Raw genomic sequence first — 27554 nt, forward strand, 5'->3', positions numbered from 1 at the left:
TTCACTGTAATTCAGGAGGTAACACTGGTGAAAGCATTGTGCTTAGCGTTTGGCTTACAGTGTTTGCTGACATGTTTGTTCCAATGAACAAAGGAGCATGTAATCCTCTGGAGGAAAGAGGGAAAGTTCATGGCCGGGTTTCTGGATTCTTCCTTGGGCATCTGCCTTTCCCCAGCTTCTGAATCTCTCCAGGACTGCTGAAGAAGTAATTCAATTTTACAAATGTATCTGTCCTCATGCTTTTTTCTCCAGGAGGAAAGAATATGTGCATGGTTCCTGTAGTCAAAGTTTTGATCTCTTGTATCTTCCCTAGTTCTCTGGAGCAGGGGAGAGAATCAGTAGTATTCCAAGATTTCTTTTCCAAGAGAATTGTGTAGTCTCAGCACTTATTTGTGGCAGACCAAAGGAAATACCACAGGGAAGGGGTCCATTTCTTAATCCCTAGAGCGTGGTGAAGGCAACTCCAGGTTTTCTGAGTCTTCTTGCAATTTCAGCGGTGCTTTCCAAAGAAATGTAGGGATACCTGGATAAATTTCAAGATGCAGATTCTAGGGCCCTTCCGTAGTCCTACTTGAGCAGAATCTCTAGAAGGTACAGGGCTGCCTTTTTGTAAGGTCCCTGGTGTCTCTCTCTTGCATTTAAGAACCACCGCTTCTGGTTTTGATATGCTAGTGGAAGTCCCCCCTGTTCATGGGACAGATTAGACTAAATGACTTGCAGGAAATTCCACCTGTCTTGTTTGAAGCCTGACCTTGGCTTTCTTTGTGTGTGGGCTCTCACAGTTCTGCAGGCAAATTCCATTTCTGGCGGAGATGAGCGATGATGGCGTTTTCTCCATATCCATGCCCACTATCCCATTCTCTTCCAGCTGTGACACATGCCCATGACCGTTGAACGTTCTCTTATTCCTTTCTGCTGTTATGTGATACTGCTCACTTATCTCTTATCTCTGTGCTGTTATTTGAAGGCAGTGCTGACTGGGAGATTTGTTAAAAAAAGAATCTAGTCAGAGTTTTGATGCAGATATTTCCTGCTCATTTGAAAACACAACAATTATTGCTAAAAGGACAAGACCATGCCAAACAGTGCTACTTATGAAATCCCTTTGAAATGAGATCACCAAAAAAAAAAAAAAAAAAAAAAAAGAATCTTGTGAAGTTGATCTGATTATCAGTCATATACACGCACCAAGCTTTTTTCTTGTGTTGTTTCTGCTTTTGATATTTGTGGTTGTTCCTTGCTCACTCTGCTAAGGGCATATCTGATAAGATTAAGGTCAGGCTTTCCATTTGCCTCTGTCACTGATAAATGAGAAATTCTGTCCCTTGTATTTAGGCTTGTATTGTGTATTATAAAACTATACTGCTTTCATTTACAACCTATTTGAATCTGTTTAACTTATCACCTTTGAAAATCATTCCTTAGGAGCAGATCTTTTTACATTAGTGGTTCCTTTGGGTTCTATTTAAGATCTTATTCTAGTTTGTATTGGTACATTCTCTTTATCTCTAGTTCCGTATCCAGGTTTTCATGGTACACAGTCAGTGGACTCTTTTTGTGTTTATATATACCATCAGAGGCATTTTCAATACTAGAGAGAGATTTTTTCAAGGAAGGAGTTTTATTGATTGATTGGACAAGTGGTTTGAACATTATGCTATGCTCACCACAAATGTATCTACCATATGTCTCATTCCATTGTTTTTACAATATCATTGAATGTGATCCTTTGCTCTGCTTTTTATTCCTGTGATGCGCTCATTCCATAACTGACCCCAGTGTTTCCCTAACCCTTTCATCCATTTTGCCTGAGCCCCCATGTCCCTCTCTTTTGGCAACCATCAGTTTATTATCTGTATTTATAAAACAAATATTCTGCCATTTGTTTGCTTGTTCAGTTTTTTTTAGATTCCATTTACGGGAGGAATCATATAGTATTCGTCTTTCTCAGTTGACTTATTTTCCTTAACATAGCACAATCTCATCATTTTTAGTGGCTGTGTAATATTCCACAATCTATCATGTGTATACCACACTTTCCTTACTATGTTGGTTGAAGGACACTTCAATTTCTTCCCATGTCTTGGCTGTTGTAAATAATGCTGCAATAAACATAGGTGTGCAGATATCTTTTTGAGTTTGTGTTTTTGTTTTCCCTGGGTAAATGCCCAAAAGTGGAATTATTGGATCGTATGGTTTTTCTATTTTTAATTTTTTGAGGAAACTCCATGATGCTTTTCAGAGTGGCTGCACCAATTTACATTCCCACCAAAGTGCACGAGGGTTCTGTTTTCTCCACATGGCTGCTACCCCTTGTCATTTCTTGTCTTCTTGATTTTAGCCATTTTAACAGGCATAAGGGGATATTTCATTGTGGTTTTGATTTGTATTTCCCTGATAATTAGTGATGTTGAGCATCTTTTCATGTGTCTGTTGGCCATCTGTATGTCTTCTTTGGAAAAATGTCTATTCAAGTCCTCTGCCCATTTTATATTGTGTGTTTGTTTGTTTTGGCATTACATTTTATATGTTCTTCATATATATTGGATATTAACCCCTCATCAGATTATGCCATTTGCAAATATCTTCACTTATTCAGTAGGTTGTCTTTTTGTTTTCTTGATAGTTTTATTTTCTGTGCAAAAGCTTTTTATTTTGATGCAGTCTCAATGGTTTATTTTTGATTTTGTTTCCCTGGTCTCAGGAGACATATCTAGAAAAATGTTGCTCTGGCCGATGTCAGAGAAATTACTGCTGGGGTTCTCTTCTAGGATTTTTATGACTTCAGGTCTCACATTTAGGTCTTCAATCCATTTTGAGGTTATTTTTCTGTATGGTGTTAGAAAGTAGTCCAGTGTCATGTTTTTACATGTAGCTGAAAAAAAACTGCCTATTTTCTATTGTGTATTCTTGCCTCCTTTGTCATAGATTGATGATATAAATGTGGGTTTATTTTGGGGGTCTCACTTCTATTCTATTCTTCATTTATATGTCTATTTTTGTGACTGTTTTGATTACTAGAGTTTTGAGGTAATATCTTGAAATCTGCTATTGTTATACTTCTGGCTTTGTTCTTATTTCTCAGGATTGCTTTAGCTATTCAGAGTTTTCTGTGGTTCCATACATATTTTAGTATTATTGATTCTAATTTTGTGAAAAACACTGTTGGTATTTTGACAGGGATTGCATTGAATCTGTAAATTTCTTTGGATAATATGAACATTTTGATGATATTAATTCTTCTAATCTATGAGCATGGAATACCTTTCCATTTGCTTGTGTCATCTTTTTTTATTGTTTATTTATTTATTTATTTTGAGAGAGAGAGAGACTGAGAGAGAGAGAGAGAGAGCCCAAGCATGTAATTAGGGGAGGGGCAAAAAGAAGGAGAGGGAGAATCCAAAGCAGGTTCTGAGCTGTCAGTGTAGAGCCCAACGAGGGACTCAATCCCATGAACTCTGAGATTATGACCTGAGCCCAAATCAAGAGTCAGACGCTTAACTGACTGAGCCACCCAGGCATTTGTGTCATCTTCTATTTCTTTCATCAGTGTTTAATAGTCTTCAGAATATAGGTGTTTCACCTCTTTGGTCAAGTTTTTTCTGAGGTATTTTATTCTTTTGGTGCAATTGTTGTTTTCTTAAATTTCTTTGTGACTTCATCATTAGTGTATAGAAATGTTACTGATTTCTGGGTATTAGTTTTGTATCCTGCTGCTTTACTGAATGTGTTTATTACATATGGTAGTTTTTTGATAGGTTTTTTAGTATTTTCTATGTGTAGTATCATGTCATCTGCAGATATTGAATTTAGTTACTTCTTTAACAATATGGATGCCTCATTTCTTTTTCTTGTCTGATTTCTGTGATTAGGAATTCTAGTACTAGGTTAAATTAAAGAGGAAGAGTGGATGTCCTTGACTTGTTCTTGACCTTAGAGGGAAAGCTCTCAGGTTTTCACCATTGAGGGTGACATTAGTTATGTGTTTTTCATATACGGCCTTTATTAGGTTGAGGTATATTCCCTCTAACCCCCTTTTGTTAAGAGCTTGTATCCAGAATGTATGTTGAATCTTGTCAAATGCTTTTTCTGTATCTATTGAGATGATCATATGATGTTTATCCTTTGTTTTGATGATGTAGTATATGATATTGATTAATTTGCTATATCCTTGCATCCCAGGAATAAATCCCATGTGATTGTGGTGAATAATCTTGTGTGAGGTTTGCTAATATTTTATTGAGGACTTTTGCACCTATGTTCATCAGAGATACTGGCTTTTTTTTTTTTTTTTCCTGTGGTGTCTTTGTCTGGTTATGGTAACAGGTAACCCTGGGTTCATAGAATGTATATAGAAGCTTTCATTCCTTCACTATTTTTTTGGAATAGTTTCAGAAGAATAAGTATTAACCCTTTGTTAAATGTCTGGTAGATTTCACTTGTGAATCCATCTGGACCTAAATCTTTATTTTTTGGTATTTTTTTTAATAACCAAATTAATTTTGTAATTGATCTATTTGGTTTTTCTATTTCTTCCTGCTTCAGTTTTGGAAGATTGTGTGTTTCTAGGAATTTATCCATCTCTTTTAGGTTGCCCAGTTTGTTGGCATATGATTTTTCATAGTATTTCCTTATGATCTGTAGTATTTCTGTGGAGTCAGTTGTTACTTTTCCTCTCTTGTTTCTGAGTTTATTTATTTGAGTGCTTTCTATTTTTTTCTTGATAAGTCTGGCTAAGGATTTGTCAATTTTGTTTATTTTTTAAAAGAACCAGATCTTGATTTCATTGATTTTTTTCTATTGTTTTTTAGTCTTTACATCATTTATTTCTGCTCTGGTCTTTATATTTCTCTTCTTCTACTCACCTTGTGTTTCATTTGTTCTTCTTTTTCTAGTTCCTTTAGGCATAAGGTTAAATTTTTTCTTGTTTCTTGAGTCAAGCTTGTACTGCTTTAGATTTCCCTTTTAAAATTTGTCCCCATTTTTTTTTCTGTGTCCTAGATGTTTGGGACCATTGTGTTTCATTTTTATTTGTCTCCATGTATTTTTAAATTTCTTCTTTGATTATTTCATTCACCTGTTGATTGTTTAGAATCATGTTGGTTAGTTACCATGTATTTGTGTTTTTTATAGTTTTTTTCTCTTATGATTCATTTCTAGTTTCTTACTGTAGTGGTTGGATAAGATCATGATTTCACTCTTCCTAAATTTATTGAGGTTTGTTTTATGGCCTATGAGCACTTGAAAAGAATGTGTATTCTGTTGTTTTTGTGTGGAATGTTCTGTATATATCTGTTAAATCCATCTAGTCCAGTGTGTCATTCAAAGACATTGTTTTCTTATTGATTTTCTGTCTGGATGGTTTATCTGTTAATGTAAGTGAAGTGTTAAAGTCACTACTGTTATTTTCTTGCCATCAAATTCCCCCTTTATGTCCATGAATATTTACCTTATGTATTTAGGTGCTCCAGTGTTGGGTGCATAGATACGTATATAAAATTGTTATATCCTCCTGTTGCATCGATCCCTTAATCATTATGTAATGCCTTTCTTTGTCTCTTGTTGCAGTTTTTGTTTTAAAGTCTGTTTTGTCTGATATAAATATAGTTACTTCAGCTTTTTTTCCCTTTCATTTGCATCTATTCTGTCCTTTCACTGTCCGGTTGTGTGTGTCTTTAGGTCTCATGTGAGTCTCTTGTAGGTAGGCATATCAAACGGTCTTGTTTTTCTACCCATTCTGCCACTGTATGTCTTTTGATTGCAGCCTTCATGTCATTTACATTTAAAGTAATTATTGATAGTCACGTACTTATTGTCATTTAAAAAATTAGTTTTCTGGGTTCTTTTGTTTTATAGTTCTTTGTTTTATTCTTCTCTTGTTCCCTTTCTTTTTTTTTTTTAATTTTTTAAAATGTTTTATTTATTTCTAGGAGAGAGAGAGAGAGACAGCGTGAGCAGGGGAGGGTCAGAGAGAGAGGGAGTCACAGACTGAAACAGGATCCAGGCTCTCAGCTGGCAGTCAGCACAGAGCCCGACACGGGGCTCGAACCCACTCTTGTTCCCTTTCTTTATGCTTAGTGAGACTTGATAGTGTTTTGTTTGGCTTTCTTTCTATTTTTTGTGTATCTATCATAAGTTTTGGGTTTGTGGTTACATGACGTTCATATGTAACATCCTAAGTAAATATCAGTCCATATTAATTTAATGGTCATTTACATTCAAACATATTCTAAAAAAAAAAAAAAACCAGAAAAAGAAATTATCTTCTTTCTTTTTCTTTTCCCTCTTCTCTTCCTTTTTTACTTCCTTCTAAATGCTTTATGTAGATATTATCATATTTTATATCTTTTTATTCATATTTTTCTTATGTCTAATTATGGTCATTTCTTTTCCACTTAAATAAGTCCTTTTAACATTTCTTATAAGCCTAGTTTAATGGTGATAAATTCTTTTATATTTTGTTTGTCTGGGAAAACGTTTATTTATCCTTCAAATTTGAATGATAACTTTGCCAGGTACAGAATTCTTGGTTGTAGGGTGTTTTTCTTTCAGCACTTTCAATATTTCATTCCACTCCCTTCTGACTTGCAAAATTCTGCTGAAAAGTTAGTTTATAACCTTATTCATACTTCTCTACAAGTAACTTTCTGTTTCTCTTGCTGCTCTTAAGATTATCTTTAACCTTTTACACTTTAATTTGTTATGTGCTATGGTGTGGATATTTTCGGGTTCATCTTATTTGGAACTGTCTGCACTTCTTGGACTTAGATTTCTGTTTCCATCTCTAGGTTAGAGAAGTTCTCAGTAATTATTTCTTCAAGTAAGTTTTCCACATTGTTCTCTTTCTCCTTCTAGGACCCTTATAATATGAATGTTTATTCACTTGATACTGTCCAAGAGACCTCTTAATCTCAATTTTGAAAAGTGTTTTTTCTCTTTATGCTGTTCAGCTTGTGTGCTTCCCATTACTCTGTCTTCCAGATCACTGATACTTTCTTCTGCATCTTCTAATCTACTATTGATTCCCTCTAGTTTGTTTTTTATTTCATTCTTTTCTCCATCCTAGTGAATATCCTTATGATCATTACTTTAAATTCTTTGTCAGACATATTGCTTATGTCTGTTTCATTTAGTTCTTTTTCTGAAATTTTTTTCTTGTTCTTTCTTTTGGAGCATACCTCTTTGTCTCACCATTTAGTTTGACTTTCTGCATTTGTTTTTATGGATTTAGTGTAATGACTACTTCTCCTAACACTGAAAGAGTGATCTTATATATGTTATCCCTTATGCTTGTGCTTGTGAATGTGTGTGCTTGGTAACTTTTGCTGGTTGGCTGGAGCTGTCGTTATATATGCTAGTTACTCTTGTAACCTGTGACTTTTTACAGAAAGAATAAAGAAAAAAATGATAATAAAAAGAGGGGAAAAAAGAGAGAACAAGAGAAAAACAAAACTAAGTAAGGAAAAAAATAGACAGATTTTAAAAATAAAAAAATATTAAAAAAATGAAAAATGAAAAAAGAATAATGAAAACAAAAAATTCACCAAAAAACTGCAGCTTGTTTTCTGTGTCCCAGCACTACAGGGAAGTTGGCAGGAGCCTGTAGACCCTGGGCTCACTGACGTGGAGAGATCACTGAAGTGACTAGACCCACTCCTTATGCTGTCGGACCCTGCTCCAGTCTCAGCCTGTAAGGTGGGATGGGAATGCAAACTGTAGTTCTTCCATCCATCTGACGTGAAGAGTTTTCCTGCAGCTCATCTGTCACTTGGCGGTGTTTAGGGTTGTCTTTTTTATATGCAAGTTGCTCTTTCAAATTGTGGCATTTTTCTATGCCCTTGGACAGAGGGATTTATTCCCAGGCTCTCAGTACTATTCCTCTCCTCCCTACTACTGCTTGCAGGATTGGGGGTGGGGGTTGCCTTTGTTACCATGTGTCCATCGGTCGGTCTTGCTATTCTCTTGTCATTCTCTCTATCTTTGGTTGCTCACTAGCTGTTCAATCAGGCCTCAGTTCTTCTTCCAGAGAAATTGTTCTATAAATAGGTATAATTTGGCATGTTCTGGGGACAGGTGAGTTCAGTGTCTTTCTACATGGCCATCTTGAACTGGAACTAGAGAGAGATCTTCTTTCTAATATTAAAAACTTTTATTGTTTTTGTCCTGGCTTAAAAAAAATCACTATTATTTTCTGTGGAATTCTAAAAGAATTGCATCAAGTGTAAAGAAATTCTCATTTTGCTTTGTGCCTAATCTTATTATATTGTCATTTAATTTGAAGGAAGTTTCATACAAGGAATATTCTTTCTCAATTCTTTCTCAAGTTTTTCCCAAACTCTTTAATATTTTCAAGAGTAAGACTTTTAAATTCTGAGGTGACCCTGGGGACATGGTAGAATGAATATAATCTTTTCTACATGCTAATTCTAGAATGATTTGCTTTACTTGGGACAATGGATGCTAAGACTGGAAACTGGGACCACTGGTTTGGTGAAATCTCAAGGGATGGGGGAGAGATGCTTCCAGCTTCGTGAAAGTCTATGCTTATTCAGAGAAAGGTCAGCTTTGACCTCATGTGAATTTTCTGAGTGTCCCAACCTCACAAAGGCCAAGATAAATTGAACTTTAAGGCTGAAGTTTCCATATCTGTGTCCTAGGCACCCTGAAAGACAACAGAACAGAATGTCTTCCCTTAAAATCTCAAAATCTACCTTACTCCCCAGTGCATAGATGTTGTTATAATTTAAAAAAGATTTACCTAAATTGAAGGATGTGTAAACAAATTTATGTTTAAGAACTCTCATAATTAGGTCCATCTGGGCAAAATTTCCTGAACTCTCATTAAAAACACATATTACAAACTTTGAAAGCCATGCATGGTGCTGTTTCTCAATGCATGGCAATTTCATCCCAGGAGACATTTGGCAGTTTCCGGAGAATTCTGGTTGTTATAATTCAGGAGGCGTGGGTGGTGGCATTCACATCTCATGGGTGGATGGCAGGAATGTTGCTAAACATCCTACAATTCACAAGACAGTTCTGACAACAAAGAATTATCCAACCCTATATGTCAATCATGCTAAGATTGAGAAACCTTGTGTTCCACAAAAGAGCAAGTTCCCACAAAGGAAAAAAAAAAATGGTGTATCAGACTGGCACTAGATTCTTCATCTGTAAGTGTAGAACTTTTAAGAGGTGTATAGACTTTGTAATTTGTGAGCAAAGGATTACAAAGTAAAAACTCTATTTCCAATGAAGAATTGTCACCATTGTACTTAATTCTTAATTTGAAGAAAAGACACAAGAAAAGACATAACATATAGCAAATTGATCAAACAGAGACTTCAAGAGGGGCTATTTTTTCATCTATCAATCGGTGACATAGTTGAAATATAAAAACTAAGGATAGACTGATTTTTTTAACATGGTAACTCTTGAAGCAGAAGGTTCATTCTCTCATAGAAATGCTGATGATTTCTGGAATTTTTTAATTAAATCTAGGAGTAGGAGGAAGCAGTGATAAGGAAGAGATAATGGCCTTTCAGAGATCTCCTGAAAAGTGAAGTGAAAGGGAACAGGAGAAAGCAAAAAGCAAAAGAGAAAGCAAAAGGTTTCAAAAGCTCTTATCATATGAGGTATTATACCAAGGAGAGGTGGTGAAGAAGTAAATAATTCAAGAAGACATTATGGGGAAATAAAGATTATCTTGTTCACAGTCAATCCTATTGAGCCCTAGGATACAGTAACCATTACTGGAATAGAAAGGATGTACTTTCAGTTCATGAGAGGAAAAATGGAATGGTTAAGTCTCATCCAACCAGCAGAAGTAGATGGTTAAAAGCACACAAGTTTGCATGAAACAAAAGCATAGACTGACAGCCACATGTCTCAGTAATTCTTATAAACCACAGTGAGTGGACTTTACTCTCTTTTAAAAGGTAGAAACCTTTCAATTATATGAAACAAAAATAAATATTAATATTTTTGGCAGAGATGGCTAAATATTGGCCAGGTCTATATTGCCTTTCTTCCTGGGCACACAACTAGACTGTGTCAGAAACTTCTTGAAAGCTGAGTGTATTTCTGAGACCGAGTTCTGCCTGCTGGAATATGTGAACGAGTGTAGTCAGTCTCCCAGAAAAATCTCGCATGTGTGACTTTTTCTCTTCTTCGGAGTGTCAGGTACATGTGGAAGATCCATCCAAGGGTTCGGAGGCCACCGGATGGTGGCATTGCAAGAAGTGTTGCAGGATTTTTACCTCAAAACACAGGGTTCCTGTCTCACCACTTTGAAAAATAAAAAGGTGGACACAAAATGAGTAGCAGGTGGAAGTTTATTAGAGTCTAAGAGTCTAAGATTCGAAAGTAAGAAGAGTATGAAAGCTGTCTTTACAGAGAGGGGGCTTTTGAAAGTAAATACCCGGAGGACTATAGGCAAGGGTCCTTGTTTCAGAAGGTTCTGGTCAGCCTCCCCCCCGCCCCTTCCCCCTTGCTCCTTCTCAGTTTCTGCTCTTATTGGCTGGATAGCTCTAGGTGCTGGGTTGTCTATTCCTGATTGGCTCATTTCCATTGTATGATGGGTGGCCTATGGCCATACTTAGGTCTTTTGTCAAAAAGACCTGGAAACTTGAGGGGGAGTAGGTGGGGTCTGTTACATTCTTAAGAGGAACTTTAAACCTGAAGGGGTTTGCTGTGGTCAGACACTCCCAGCATTGTTCCCAAATATGCATTTTTCCCCACCCAGGGACCTCAGGTCCTGATCTTTCCCTCTCTGCCTACTGAGTCCTATATTTTCTTATCATAGAAGGAAAGCTGGACAGGGCTGAGATCTTCCGAGGGATGGTGTGGCTGGCTGCCCACCCAAAGTGTGCACTGAACTGATGCGTTAGCGAGAGCTAGACTTTTCTTTTGAGAAGTCACTACGATTTTGGTATTTTTGTTTTTGCAGTTAACCTATTTGACTAATACAGATTGTCTTTCTGAAGTCTTGTGGTCAGGCTCCCTCCTGTTTATGGCCGACTATCCTATTGGCAATGATTTAAAATAATTAAGATACCCATCGTTGGTGAGGATGATGGATAAAGGGAAGTCTAATAAACTGCAGCTGTGAATAAATTTCATAGTCTTTCTGGAAGGCAATAGAACCCAAAAATCAACAGAACAAGTGATGTCCATTTTCTGAAAACCAGCAAGTTCACTTCTGGTTTTATCTGAAAGACATGTATCCTAAGGAAAGTACCCAGAGGTTTTAAAAATGATTTATCAATATACGCCTTCATTTCATCATTTTAAATGAAATTATGCAAATTATTATTCATATTCAGTACAATTATGAAATTATTGTACTGAAAAGGACAATAAAAGAATTGTTAAATAAATTGCTGCGTCCTGAGTATGTACTATTTAAGAGTCATTAAAATCACATTGAGTGTGAATATCCCTAAGAGAAAATTTTCACTTTGTATTGTGGTCGAAAAATGTGTCAATCTACAAAGTAATATGTGTAGCATATTATCATACTGGAAATAGGTGTACAAAAATGCTAAGAGTTTTGATTCTGCGTCTCTGTAAGTTTGTTGTGATTTCTGACGTCTCAAAAATGAGCAGGCGTCACTTTCGTGTTTTAGAAAAACTAAGAAAAATACAAAAACCATGTAATCAGTCTCGTTAGATCATTCAGAAAATATATTGATGCTTTCAGGAGCCATATGTTCAGGCTTCCTTCTTGTCGTCCTAAGAATTCAATTTCAGCTCAGATCATAATAAAGCAGCTGAGTGACAGTAGTGGAGCTTTACATAGTGGGCCTCATCTTTCAGGAGGACTGGGTTTTAAAATCTACACTTCAAGGAAACATTGCATATAGATAAAATTACCATTAAAGATCCCCAAGGAAGGGGCCATATAGGAGAAAGTCTTATCAGCTTTTCTTCCAAAATTGCATCAAATACCCGTCGTTCAGTTGAGTGATTGACTTGTGTTTAGGGACTTCTAGGTGGCAAACTGATCATAATTTAGGAAGCAGGGGAAAGGTCAACTGGGGCATCAAGAGATTCCATTTCCTGTCTCACCTTCACTGAAGACAGGCACTTACGGAGCAGAGTGCTAGAAGAATCACTGGCAAGATTTCCATTCATTCTCTCCGACCCCGCACAGAGAGCTGAGGCCCCAAAGTTACCCACACATCTGCTTTAATGCCATCGTACTTGTACTCTTTTCACAGTGTAAGCTCCATTAAGAAAAAAAAAACCCACATTAATTTGACAATATATTTGGCCCTGGTCTATTTTGATGAAAATGTGTTGAGCTGGCCTCTGCTCTTTGAGACCATGAATTTTTAAAGGGACATATGACCTTTTTTTTTTTTTTTCCAGAACAAATAGTCAGTTTTGGAATTCTAGACTGCAAACAAGCTATATCATTCTTGCTAAGACATTTGGAACTAGGGATATTTATTATAGTCTAAAACCTTTCATCCTGACCTCACAATTCATTTTTCTCTTGTGTAATGCAGCCCCTGACTGAAATGACTAAAATTAGGAGGAGCTGCAGATGAATACCCATCAGAATATCTTAGGATCGTGTGAATACACATTCAGGTTCATGCATGTGGTCTGCTTTTTTTTTTTTTTTTTTTTTAATGGAGAATACATTGCAGAGTGTTTAATGAGGTGCCAGAACTGGAGACTTAATACAACCTTCTGTAATTTCACACCCATATCACCAATATTTTGTACAGAGAAAATTAAAGTTTCCAGCTGCCGTTGCAGGAGATGCAAAGGTCCCCAGTACACTTATAAATGATATTTCCCTCCACATGGAAGAGATTAGGACCACATCTGCTGCAGTTTAGTTGACAGACATGGGGTAGATGGTGTCAGGAGTCATGCAGCCCTGGAGTCCAGTAAGAGAACAGGAGGCCACCACCCACGGAGAGACAAGGGTCACAGGTTCTTTGGGGACACCATTTGGTTAGGCTGGCTTAGTTCACTCAATAAGATGAAATATTTCACACTACCCCTTGCAACCCTGGTCGCGATGCTTGCCTACCCGTGACACTCTCTTCTAGAAGTATGTGAATCATAAATTTGATTGAAGTCATCAGTTGTGGTGTGTCTTTATGATTATGAAACATTATCAGAGATACAGAGGATGGTTATGGGTCACTGTAGGCATGGAGAAGGACCAGCTCGAGGAAAAGTCACAGTTGGCATGTGTGTAGGTGAATTGCCAAGAGACCTCGACAGAGGAGAAGGGGGTGTTGTTCTTAAGTCCAATTTAATACTAGCCTGAAGCCCATCATACCAGCTATGAAGAGGATGCTGTTTTAAAAATGGCGCATATGTAATAGTAATGCAGCTCTCTTCTTCAAGGACTGTTAATGTAAATACAACAGCAGAGGCCTGAGCATGACTAGCATAAGTCATTTTGATCTAAATGATATGTTGCATGTGCTTTTATAGAACAACCCTCTGCAACTTTTCTCAAACAGCAGTGGGTCTAGGTGTTGTTAGCTTCATTATTATTAGCTCTTGACATGGTGATTTCTTCTACCATCTGGGGTTTTCTTTTCCAGATCCTTGGATCCCCTTGAAATGTAGTTGGAGTGTAGAATTTTTTATGCAGCATAAAGGTGAATTGATTGAGGTTTCCCATAATGAAAAGTCTGGTGCATTTCGGCCTTCATCTTTTCGTCAAGGTCTTGTCTTTGCTTTAATTGCTGTAACTTTGGATGGTGCATGGCTCCTAGAGCCTACTAGCCTGTCCTTTGATGACTCAAAGCTTTCACGCTTTGTTTTTCTGGGATATCAAATAGATAGTTCTGGAGTAGCCTGGACCCTCAATGTCTCTTTCTTCTGAGTAATGATGATGGTTATCAGCAGTGATAAATTCACTTCAAGGATACTAACTTGATCTCTATTTTCTACCCTGAAGTTGCTTTTGATTATAAGTTTATAAGCAAAGATTGTGATGAGTTTTTCTGACTTTTTCTTTAAAAACCTCTAGGGTAACATTTGGCACAAAACTCTTCTACCTTAATTATTTTGCTGAAACATTACTCCATGTAGTCGGTGCTAGAGGACCCAACTTCTGTAATTGTTTATAGGCCTCTGAGTCATCTGTAGGACTGAGAGTTAATATAGAGTCTAGCCACCAGATTAACTTAAGGAATATGATGTGTAATGAGAAAGAACTCAGGAAAATAGGAATTGTATTTTGTGATTCAGAAAAGTAGCATTTTGAGTTACCTGAGCGTGAGGTCTGTAATGTGCTTATCCGTTTACCCAGTTGCTAGGACCAGTCCTTTTATTCTTACTTCCTTGGAAATCTATCCACTCCATCTCCTTTCTGTTACCACTGGTCTGTGCTGTTCCCAGGTAGTTCATTTCTATACTATTGTGCCCTCTTGAGGATTTTTCAAATTTCCAGGGGGCAGGGGAGATATGGGGAGTTGTAGAGAACAAAACAGGGGTGAATGTAAGGGACCCTCAGCGGAAATGAAGGCTCCTGTGTTTGGATGCCCAGCCATCAGCCCCAACTGCTAATTTCTGGCCTAGGAGGGACCCTCAGTAGGAAGGGGGGTTACATGGCCGTCTTTTCCAGTCCCACTGATGTTGGTGCCTGCGGCAGGTGCAGCCGTGGCCGTGATCCCAGCACACACTGGCGAGTGCAGGCCTCGAGGGTCACAGATTTATGTGTTTTCCTCAGCATCAGTTAACCCTGCATCAGTTAAGTACTTGTGCTCCTGAGATCTATGATCTTGACAGCTTTGTGGAGGTGGGAGGGAAGAGTGCTGGGTATTTGGCTAAGGAACAAAGTGTACCCATGGTTATTTTTTTCCCACTAGTAATATTTACTTTTTTTTTTCATTTTATATTGGTTTGAAAGTTTTTTATTTTTATTTTTTTGAAAGGAAGAAAATCCCAGTATTCATGGACACACTGAGCAGTTCCTCAGCACCAGGTTTTGAACTGGGAAGTTTCCAGAGTGCTCCGGGTAGTTGTGTTACAGAGCCCGTCTCTGACCTAGAACATCTCATTGGGAAGCAGATGTTGACAGAAGTCTTGAAGCGGGTTCTCAGCTGGCTCCTGCACTTCCTTTTCTTTCCTAAGCTACAGTGCATCATTCATTTGACCCGACTCACCTCCAGCAAGCTAACCCCGATTTTTCACTCTCCAGTGCATTTTTACGATCTTTCGTTCACCTTTCTGTCCAACATGGTTTACCAGTGACCCCACGCGTACGTGGGAAGGATCCCAGAATACATGCCAGTTGAATAAAGGTTTATTTCGACCTTGTGATCTCTTAAGCTGGGAGTTCCTTGAATGGGGACTGTGTTCTGACATCATCCGTGACAGACACTAGTGACTGTGACAAATGAGTTAAGTATTTTGAATCTTGGTGTCATGGCTACTCAGAGACCCAGGGGGGCTGGGCCAGTGCTCCAGGCATGTTGTCAGTCATTCTCACTACAACTTGCTGATTCCCCAACCTGAAGATTTCTATCATATGTTCCTATGACCAGAGCTTCTCTGCTGAAGAGAGTCAATCACTGGAGGCCATTGTGCTCAGTGTCATACAGGTCTTCAAAGGAAGCAGTTTTTACTCTACACATAAAGCTTTTGTTTGGACTGAAACTCAGTTTCAAAGTGTCTCTTGTGTAAATGATGAGCATGGGACTCTGGCCCTGTCCCTTCGTGTGTTTGATATCCAGATTGATTGTCTGATCTTGGATATATTTCAGTGAAATGAGACTGTTAATAGTAGAGGAGAAGATATTTGTGAAACTGTATAGCCGTGATAGCAATTATTATAAAAACAAAAAGCACTACATGAGTGCCTTATACAGTAATAATTGTAAGACTTAATTTGGAGTAACGTTTCTTTATTTGCTCAATAAATTCTATTTAATTGTGTGCTATGGCATTAAACTTCCAAGGGAAGCTATGCATGGTCTCCACCTGTTTTAAATACTGGGTGTCTCAATTACAAACCTGCCCTCGTGAAACATTAGAGTCTCGGAATCCATGTTAAAGCTAATGTTTAACTGGAAAACACATCAGTTAAATTTATCTTTTAGATTTTATGTAAAACCCGTGCGTGCTGGCACTTTGCATGCCATTAATGGAGACTGGAATCCTATTCTTTTTTTAAAACTTCATTTTCTTTTTCAGGACCATGAAATACCAAACTGAACTTGACCCCAAACAGGTTTTCAGTTTTAAGCTGGGTATGAAAGCCACCTAACAATAGCCTGTGAGTCAATTTTACAGAAAAAAGAAAAAAACACCGAAAATTTCTAAGTTCTCTCTGAATTGCTTATACATACATTTCAACAATTCAGGGACGCAGTCCTGGATATACGAAGACTTGAGTAATCACTATAGACGTAGAGTGAAATTAATCTCTTTGTATCAGTGTTGTTCTTCCTTCCTTCCAACGCTAGCCTGCATGCCTCATTTACAACTGCCTCTATCGCCAACTATAATGTGAAGTGGACAAATGGGTCACTGGCTCTCCACAGGTATGGGTATGTTCCTACCTCACTCACAATTCACAACGATATAAAAAGCTGGCTGGTGTTCTGGAAGCAGCACACCGAGCTATAGATGTATAATCGTGTATGCAATTTAAACCTTATCTTACGATAAGTGGGGGTGAGGTCCTTGAAGGTAAGCAGGTGCCATGAAAAGCATGGAGATGTTCTAGACGGGATTGCTGTTCAAAGCCTGGCGTGGCAAGGTTGACATCAGCACTTGTCTGCAGCAAGAATGAGTGCAAAGAGAAAATCTTCTGTGACTCTAAATTGAAAATGGAGTTTTGCTATGAGGAGGTACTGTCTGCCAGTGCGGAAATTACACGTTATGAAGTGTTTATGAGGGCTAATTCATCTCAGGTATTTGTACTCTAAAGTTGAAATGGAGAAAAATGATCACAAAACATTTACTCCTTCAGTTTTATTTAAAAAAATATAGAAGGATGTTGCCTTGTTTTAGGGACCTACTTTTTAATTCCATGTCAAAAATAGGTAAAAATTCTGATAACAAATTTAAGTATATTTTTACATTTATTTTATTAATTACATGGCCATATGTTGAATATTACTCTGTGCCAAGCCTGTGGGACTCACCAAAAATACATGGTTGTATAAAATAATCTTTGTCCTTGGGAGGCTTGGCTCGGTGTGAGGGAGGACAGTAAAAAGAATATTCCAGAAATTAACTAGAAGGTAAGCACCTTCCTCTCTTCCTCCTCTCTCTTCCTCCTCCTCTTTCTCTGTGTCTCTCTCACTCCTTGAAATTTCTAGTTATTTTAGAGGACACGATGGAAAGATTACTGTATAGTGTAAAGACTTTGGAGTCCAGCTGACCTGGGCTTGCATGCTCTTAATTTCTTCAATCTGGGTAAATTATCTTATTTCTCTCAGTGAAGCTTCCACATCTGTCATGAGGCTGTTGTGAAGATTAGATGATATCATCTTTTGGGTGAAGTACCAAAAGCCTCAGCTGACTCCATAAACACCCTGCCTGTCACGTTCAGGCCTGAGGCTTCCCTTCCATGAAGGGTGAGAAGGGTAGACATGAGAGAGGGGATAGTTCCTTAACTCTAGTGAGGACTTTTTAAAACAATCAATAAAAGCACAAGTATATATTTTATTAAACTTCCCTTTTCCACTTTTGTGAGACTTTGATTAGTTTAGTCTTTCTGTGTCTTGTTCTTTTTAAAAACAAGATGTTTGGGGGTGCCTGGGTGGCTCAGTCAGTTAAGCATCTGACTCATAATTTTAGTTCAGGTCATGACCTAATGGTCTTTAGATCAAGCCCTGCATTGGGCTCTGTGAAGCCTACTTAAGATTCTCTCTCTCCCTCTCCATCTGTCCCTACCCCACTCTCACATACACACACTCTCTCTTTCTCTCTCAAAAATAAAATAGAGTAAAATAAAATGAAATGAAATAAAATAAGGAGATTTAAGTGGATGACTTCGAAAATGCTCTTCTGCTATATTTCCCCCTTTCTACTCACACTGAAACAAATAAGGTGCAAAACAGAAGAGGGAAAAAGATGATGTTCCAAAAGATTTAAACATTTAAACAGTGAAATAAAAATACAACTTTCAGAGAGATTAGCATTAACTACATCCACATCCATCTTCCTGTGCAATGAACAAGATACCCGATTTAACAAGTATGGGTGTACAAATGGGGCCATTGGAGACCATGTTAGAAATCAGGACTCTTTAGGAAAATCCAGGGGCAGTATTTTGTTTTACTTCAGTGGATCTGTTAAGATAATAGCAAATGACTATATTGAAATTGGTGGGTGGATTATTGTCAGTTGGTGTCTAAAAATAAAATGAGGGCTGAGGTAAGCTTGTCAGGTTTTCTACTTCTGAATCAAATGGGCTACCAAGAATGGTCAATTTTAATTCTCAGTGGGACAAAACTCTATGTGTGAGGTATCTTTCCTATCTTTTGGAAAGATACAACAACAAATATAAGTGAACCGTAAAAGATCTATATGAGGGATCATTAAGAAAGACGCTTGAGCTTTATTAACCATTTGTTTGCCGTTGTGGGGCCATAGAGCTTGATATACAAGTTGTTTTTATAGACATGGAGTAATATAGAATGCACTAAAGAATATTTCAATTTTAAGAGTCATATTGGCATCTGAATAAAATGAGGTCAGACAAATTTTGTGGAGGACTACCATACAAATAATTATAAATTTAAATGTCAAGTCAAATTCAAAGACATTGGCTTTCTTCTTCATTGTATAAATATTTCTATCTTATTCCTTTCATGATTATTAATTTCTTGTCCTATCACAATACAGTTGTATGGCCTATAAGCACAAAAAACTCCAGGAAAATTTTATATTATGTATTCTTAATAGTTATTTTATATTAAATAAGTTTAAGAATATGAAAATTATGTATGGGGTGCCTGAAAATTATGTATGGTTCAGTTGGTTGAGCATTTGACTCTTCATTTTGGCTCAGGTCATGACCCCAGGGTCATGGGATCAAGCCCCACATTGAGTTCTGTGTTGAGCATGGATCCCACTTAAGATTCTTTCTCTCTCTCTCTCTCTCTCCCTCTGCTACTCTCACCTGCTTGTGTGTTCTCTCTCTCTCTAAAACACAAATAAATAAAAAATATAAATATAAAAATAGGTATTATATTTAAAATAAGTTCATTTTGTAGAGCAAAAGAGACTCAGATTTTCAACTTCTTATTAAAATATTTCTCAATTCATGATTAAGAGGTATAGTATCAGGGAGATTTCAGTGAAATAGAGACACATCTAGGCCAAGGTAGACAGACAAATGGCTTAGGCATTGTTCAACTGATTGATTCCTATTGTGAACTAGACATTGGAAGAGTAGGGAGACTATGGCAGAGGTCTTGATTTCAAATAGACACAATTTGTTTGTGGAAGCAGGTCAGGACTAATGTGATAGTGATAATCCCATGGCTGTGGGGTGCACGCAGGAGGCACCTTGATTTTTATGGAAGGACAAGGAAGATTTCTGGGAGGGCATAGCAGAGGGACTTTATCTTCTAGGATGAGGAGTTCATAGAAGAGAAAGGCACTGTTGACAGAGGAAGCAGTGTATGAAAAGACAGAGAGAAAGGGCATGGAACATTTGGAGATCCACAAATAGTTTGTTGGTCCAAAGAAAGAGTTGTAAGCCAGAGATTAGTAAGAGCTAAGGCTTGTGTAAATAGACAGGATGACATCAATATTTGTCATTGATGTAAGAACAGGGTCTGAATTTATCCTCCCACATGAAACAACTTAACAACAGGGGAAAATACGTGAAAGAGTAATTTTTATATGTTGCACATTAGGTGGCACATGCCAGTGAACCCAGAGAGAGGAGAAAAGCCAGTGAGCCCTACAGCTGTTTTGCTTTCTTCTGAGGGGGTTTCCAGGCCACAGAGCAATAGGGGGAATTCAGATGGAAACCAAAGTTTTTGCCAAGTTGAGAAGATAGGTCTGGGAGTTCCAAGAGGCCAATGTAGTCATCTAAATACATACCAAAAAAAAAAAAAAAAGAAAGAAAAAGAAAAAGAAGGAAAATATATGAAATAATTCAACATTCATTCTAAATAAAAAGTCTCAAGGCATCAGGAAGAAAGTGATAAAGGACATCCATGAGAAATGTGCCGCTACCATACTTGATGGTGAAAGACTTGAATTCTCTTCCTCAGTTTAGGAATAAAGCAAGGATATACACACTCGTTATCTCTATACATCGTGTACTGGTGGTTAAAACCAGTGCAATAAGGCAAGGAAACGGAATAAAATGCCTCAAAAGCATAAATAAAAAATTAAAACTGCCATTATTCACAGATGATATGATTGTCTAGATAGAATATCCTACACAATTGTGTTCATGGATCATAGGACACAATATTATAAGAAGCCTATGCTCCCTCGAATGATCTATAGATTCAATGAAGTTCCAGTCAAAATTGTAGCAGACTTTTTGTAGAAACTAACAACCTGATTCTGAAATTAAGATAGAAATGCAAAGGACCTAGAATAACCAAAATATATCTAAATAAGAAAATTAAAGTTGGATGTCACATGTTCTCTGGTGCGAAGCTTTATATATAGCTTTGGTAATTAAGATGCCATTGTGTTGGAGTAGATTTTAGCAAAAAAAAAAAAAAAAATCAGTGCAATAGAATGGAGTCTGGAAGACCCACAATTACATGGTCAATGGATTTTTTGACGAAGGTGCCAAGGTAACTCAATAAGAAATAATAATTTTTTCAATAATGATGATGGGATGATTTGACAGCAGTACACATACACAAAAAAAAACAATGAATCTAACTTCATAATGAATTCAAAACTTCAGCTGAAATGGATCATACCTGAATTTAAAAGCTAAAACTATAAAACTGTAAAAACACAGGAGAAAAGCTTTATTGACTTTCAGTTTGAGAAAAATTTCTTTGAACACAGAAAGCACAAAATATAAGAAAGAAAATTCAGTAATTGAACTTTTACAAGAATAAAATCTTTGACTCTTCATAAGACACTGTTACAAAAATAAAAAAATAGAGATGGAGAGAAATTATTTGTAAATCATGTTTGATGAATGACAGATACCAAAAACTCTGACAACTGAACTATAGAGATAGACAACTAAGGGGCGCCTGGGTGGCTCAGTTGGTTAAGCGTCTGACTTTGGCTCAGGTCATGATCTCGCAGTTCATGGGTNTCTCTCTCGCAAAAATAAACTATAAAAAAAATTAAAAAATAGATAGGCAACCAAAACTTTTAAATGGGCAAAAGTTTTGAGCCATCACTGTCCTAACATAGATATACAGATTACAAATAAGCCTGTGAAATAATGTCCAATATTTTTAGTTTTTAAAGAAATGCCAGTTAAAGCCACAATAAGATACCATTTGGATATCCCCTACCTCTGGAATGGTTAAAAATAAAAAAGGACTGATCATACCAAGTACGGAGCAGCTAAACCCTCGTACTGTGCTCACACAGGTATTTTGGAAAGCAGTTTGATTCTGTCTTCAAATGAAATATACATCTATTATATGTGTTAGCCATTCTGCTCCTGGCTGTTTACTCAAGAGAAACAAAAGCATATGTTCATTAAAAGGCTTGTACGTGATTGCTCACAGCACTTTGTTCACGATAACCTTAAACTGAAAACAAACTGTGTGTCTACCAGTCTACCAGTGAACAGTTAACCAAATTAGGGTTTATCTATTCAGTGTGGATTCTTACTCAACAACATAAAGGAACAACTACTGATAGACCCAACCATATGGAGGAATCTCAGAATTATTATGTTTCATGAAAGAAGCCAAAAAAAAAAAAAATACATGCTTTGAGGGGAGCTTGGGTGGCTCAATCAGTTAAGCATCCGACTTCAGCTCAGGTTATGATCTCACGGTTCATAGGTTTGAGCCCCGCGTCAGGCTCGGTGTTGACAGCTCAGAGCCTGGACCCTATTTCAGATTCTGTATCTCCCTCTCTCTCTGATCTTCCCCTGCTCACGCTGCCTCTCTCTCTCTCTCTCTCAGAAATAAATAAAAAAACATAAAAAATACATACTTTGTGATTTTTTTGTTTATATAAAATTGTAGAAACTACAAACTAATTTGTGGTGTTGCTTTCTTTTTATTTTTTTAATGTTTTTTTCTTTTTCATCCTTATTGTGACTTTTTTAAGTCTTTATTTTATTTTTTGAGGGAGAGACAGACTGTGAGCGGGGAAGGGACAGAGAGAGAGGGAGACACAGAATTTGAAGCTGGCTCCAGGCTCTGAGCTATCAGCACAGAGCCCTATGTGGGGCTTGAACCCTTGGACTGTGAGATCATGACCTGAGCCCGGGTCGGATACTTAACCAACTGAGCCACCCAGGTGCCCCGTGGTGTTGCTTTCTTAATGGTTACCTGGAGATGAGGGTGGAAACTCAGGAGTGATGGACATGGTTAGTATCTTGGTTACACTGATAATTTTAAAGGTATATGCATATGTCTACTCTCATCAGTTTCTTTACCTCATATATGTGCCGATCATTAAAGCATTAAAACTAAAACAAAAGAAAACAAGACAGGAAAAATGTTTACTTTTGCCCTTAATGTTAAAAGAGCTTATTGTAGGATTATAGGAAGAAAATCACTTTGTTTGAAATGCATCTCCTATGGGTCTCTTTGGACACAAAAAGGAAAGGAATTGAAGCACACTAGCAATTAGGGGATTGGAAAACTCATTCAGTAATCCGGGCAAGAAAGAATAGGATGTAAGCTATGAGAAAAACAGTGGAATAGGCAATGACCGGCACATTTTTCAGAGCTAGGAGAAAACCCAGAGTCTCAGTTACCAACTTTGTGGCTCATGAAATATTACTTCTTTGGTAATGTTTTCCCATCAGTAGAAAGCAAGACCATAACATCTGAGTATTAGTTAAATGATACTATTGAATATTAATACCAGTTAATCCTGAGTATTAAATAGAATAATATACATGGATGTAGATATTCAGTAGTAATGTGGACTGTGGTATATTTGCTTTGAGTGTCTTACGACCTTGTCACACTACTTAAGGCCTTGTTTGATGTCATTCCATATTTAGGTAGAATTAAATGCATGTCAGTCTTATTGTTTAATGGGTACAGAGTTTCAGTGTTTTGAGATGAAGAGTTCCAGAGATTGATGGCATAATACTTTCAACGTGCTTAACATTATTAAACTGTATACTTAAAAATGGTTGAATGGTAAATTCAATGTGTTATGTATTTTACCACAATTAAACATTTTTAAAAAGGACGTCAATATAGAACACAAAAGTTCTTAAAAGTTAGCATAGTATTAGAAGTTCACACAGTACTCCGGAGAACCCGTTCGTAGCTGAAGCTGGTGTGTGACTGAGTAGCCTTCCCAGCGACGCTCACCTGTCAATCATAAACAAGATGGCTCCTGTTAAACTGGTGTTTTGGCCCAAATACCCATATGGAAAATACTTGACTCTATTTTTTGTTAAATGAACTAGGCCAATACATCATTGAATTCAGCAAACTGTGGATACTGTCCAATTACTCTCCTAGCCAAAACTCAAGTTAGGGATATTAAGGGAAAATTGAACAACGCATGTCTTACAGCACCGGAGAAAATAAATCCAGAAAATCGGTGTAAAAAAAGATTGCCTACATTGCCCACACCTCCACCTTCCAGCCTAGGCCAAAGTCACATCCAGAGAGAAGTGAGATTTGCTAGTGCTTAGAGCTTTACATACACTTCACTTTTTCTCTGGGGGTAAATTTCATTATTCACATTTTACAACTAAGGAATTGAGATAAAAAATTTGCTCAAGACTATGCAACTAGGAATTTGCAGAGGACATATGCAAATCATAATCTTTGTTATAATAAAAAGTGGATAAATTTCAATAAATGTATATAAGAAAAACAGTACAATATGTAAGGGTATACAAATAGTAACCGAAGAATATAATTCTGTTGTTTATTTCATTTGTCTATAAAATTAAAATAAAATTTCAGGGGTAATATTTAACTGGGCCCCAATTCTGTCATCAAATATTGCTAAAAATATTGGCATGTGCTTTTTTATAGCTTTATTCAAGTCTGATAAAAATTATTGAAATGTTTCATTCAATCATTTATTATAGTTTCCATTTCCCAAGAACTGTGCCACTTGGTGAAAATAATAAATACATGGAATACATTTTCCCTATTTAAAATGTTTGCAATTCCCCATAGAGTCCACATAGATTTCTTTTTATTTTCATGTAAAAGTTGTTGTAAATTACATTTATTAAAAATATACCGTGGCATGGGATTTAAAAATGTGTTTTCACAAAAGCATGAAGGCTGTAAGGTCTGTGTATTATCGTCTAGACTTTTTTATGCACAAGACTTATTCATAAGCAAATCCAACCTGAATTACTATATACAGTTAGTTCTCAAAGACACATTTGGAGTAGGTATCTTTATAAACTAAAGGAGTTGGATTTAAGGGTCTGATGTTGTGTGTTTAACACTACTTAAAATATAATGATTACCATAATAAAGACATCCTTACAGAATGATAATCCAAACGGTAATTAACATTTCTATTTTGTTGCTTCAAGGTCAACATGGTGGCAGAGAAACCTCTTTCTTCTTTTTGCCTTGTGACATTCCTTTCCAGTATGCTAAACATTGATTGCATAGATTGGTACGGCTTTTGGCCTCTCTCTCTCTGAGCTGGATCTGAATCTTGGGGGTTAGCGGCAGGAAAATTAATGAGTCCACCACTCAGCCTCATTCTCCATTCCCTCTTTAAATGGTAATTATAGTGTGACCATTCATGCTATTATGGTTAAGCATTTCCATTAGAAAACGAGTCTTTCTTCCGAGGTAAATACTTCCCTATCAAAACAACCTACAAATTAAGATTAGACAGAAAATATATATAAACCAATAACACTGAAATAATAAACTTAAGAACAAACGGAAAAAAAGAGTGAAAACAGGGCTGCTGTGTAACGTAGTACAAGTTGTGCACTGAACAATTCCAGGGAATGCCATTCACACAGAGCTGTGCATCGGCACCTCTGGGTTCTACATTTGGTTATGAAACAAGTAGTGGAGGAAAGAAACTACAGCTGTAACAGGCTAAAAGTTAATCTATGAGAAAATACCCTGGAGATATTGCATAAAAATTATAGATGCTAGGCAAAGTCTTAGAGAAAATTCATCTAAGGTGCTGTGTGCTGAGTGTGACAAATACAGCTGGGATAGAAGCTACTGAAAGTGATATTATAAGAGCTAGTGACTAAAGGAAAGACCACATTGCATCCTTTGGGAATGAGAGTTCACAAAAAAGTTCTTTTCCCCCCTAGGCTTCAGTTCCTATATTTGTAAGGACAGAGTAGTGATCTCCTTTGTAGCTGTGTCCAGGCAGCTGGCGAGGTGCAGCAATTGCTCTGAACTGTTGGAATTAACTAGATGTGTTTATTTAGAGATTAATTCTTCTATCATGACAGATGGTCCACCAAATATGGTGTCGTCTTTTTTTTTTTTTCTTTTTTAGAGCATACTTTCTAGTTTTTATTGAGGCCATGATACCAGGTGCTCTGAAATTCCACTGTAGTAACAAATTAATTTTAAACTTTTTTTTTTCGGGGGGGGGGGTGGTAATTGGAGGCAGTTTCATCCAGCCATGGTATAGAGCTCAGTATAAGGAGGAGCCCTCAAATGCAAAGAACATTTTGCAGACCCTTCTTCTCTTCTACTGCATTGTTTTAGGCTCCTATTTAGCCATCCTTTGGGAGTTATTTATTGAGTTCTCCACTGAAAATGTAAATAAGTTTCCATTTGTTTTGGTGCTGAAAAGAGTTCAGCTCCTACAGGGGAAAGTAAGATCTAGGGCATGGGGAGCCATGCCCAGATCCTAGGAAAACTAAGAGCTTGGTTTCTTGGACCAGATAAGTGGACATTCCAGCTTAGTAGTCCCAAGAGAGGACACTTGAGCCTCCATGGAAGCATATTAGTCTCTGAAATGCCTGGGGCCGAAGCATTGACACAGGAATGACCAAGGACAATGGATGAAAATCATGACTTTTTTATATTTTAGACCTTGAGGTTCTGAAGGGAGGGCTGTGTCCCTCCTTCTTTCTACTGCACGTCTGGGAATTTTCCTAGCATCGGAGGCCCATTCCAGCAATATTTCTAGAATGAATGAATTCAGGATCGCCGTTCCACACAGACTGTCTCATTTGATTCTGATAACAGAGTCCCGTGAAGTTCCCAGAAGACTGACAGATACATTCAAGATCATGTTTCTGACACTGAGGTCTCAGAGTCTAGTGAGCATCTAAGAGCCGTGACTATGCCACAGCACATAAAGGTACGTGGGATCGGAAATGTCAATGCATCTAATTCCGTGTAGGTGTGAAGAGAAGGACGGATTAATACCTGTGAGCTCCCCCTGGGGTCTTGAAAGGTGAGGAAACACTCTTTAGACACTGAAATGAAGGGAGTTTATTCAAGGAAAAGGCTCTATGTCGGTGCATACCTGAGGGGTCTCACAGAAACACCGATTCTGATTCAGCAGGTGAGGGGCAGGGTGTGAAACTTTTCATTTCTTATATGCCCTGCGTGCTGCTGCTGCTGGTGGTCAGGGACAGCCCTCTGAGTATCCAGACTCTGGAAAAAAGTCACATTTAGAGAAATAGAAATAATTTATTATATACAGAGCACTGTCTCCAAAGTGGTGGGCCTATGCACCACAGAACATTCCAGATGGGAGAAGGCAGGAAATATTATAGCTTCTTTCATTTTCATGTCACCTTCTAGAAATTTCTATATTTGTTTTATGTTTAACATGCATGATATATTAAAGCATTAATATATGTACAAGACATATGCATAAACACATATTTGTTTGAGGACAGGCTCAGTTTCTTATTAATAGAGGTTGGTGTGAAAAGAATAAAAAGATGGGTTAAGCAGGAGAAGGTGAGGCATAGGCTTATCTCATTTTTCAGATGAAGACGCTGAGGCTCTGAGATGTCAAGTCATCTGCCAACGTTGGCAAAGCTGAGCCCCGAGTGCAGACCTTCTGCCTCCTGGTCCAGTGCTCTACGCTTGCCTCGGAACCTCGGGGCACTTAGCGTGGAGAACAGAGCCATAAAATAAGAGCACCAGGGGGAACTTCCCCTACAAATGCACCTTCCTCCTGACCTCTAATAAAACACAAGCAGAAAAGGAAAGTTGCAAGAGCCAGATTGTCTTACATAAGCATCTCATTTGAGATAAAACCTTCCTTGCTGGTGCCGTTAATCACCTTCCCTCTTCCCTTCCCCTAGGAATCCCTGGTGACAGAGCAGCGACAAGCTGGTTTGTGTCTGTGTTGCAGCTAGCTCCAGACCAATTCGTATTTCTCACAGGGGATGTGGACAAAGTCAACCGTCGAGAGGCCACAGTGCACAGTTGCCTACAAGCCTGTGGGGACACCGAAATGGCTGCCATAGCTAAGGGTGTCAGCCTGAGCTTCGAAGA

The sequence above is a fragment of the Crocuta crocuta genome, unplaced genomic scaffold (assembly GCF_008692635.1).
Source record: "Crocuta crocuta isolate KB4526 unplaced genomic scaffold, BGI_CrCroc_1.0 scaffold31, whole genome shotgun sequence".
In the NCBI taxonomy this organism is placed as follows: domain Eukaryota; kingdom Metazoa; phylum Chordata; class Mammalia; order Carnivora; family Hyaenidae; genus Crocuta; species Crocuta crocuta.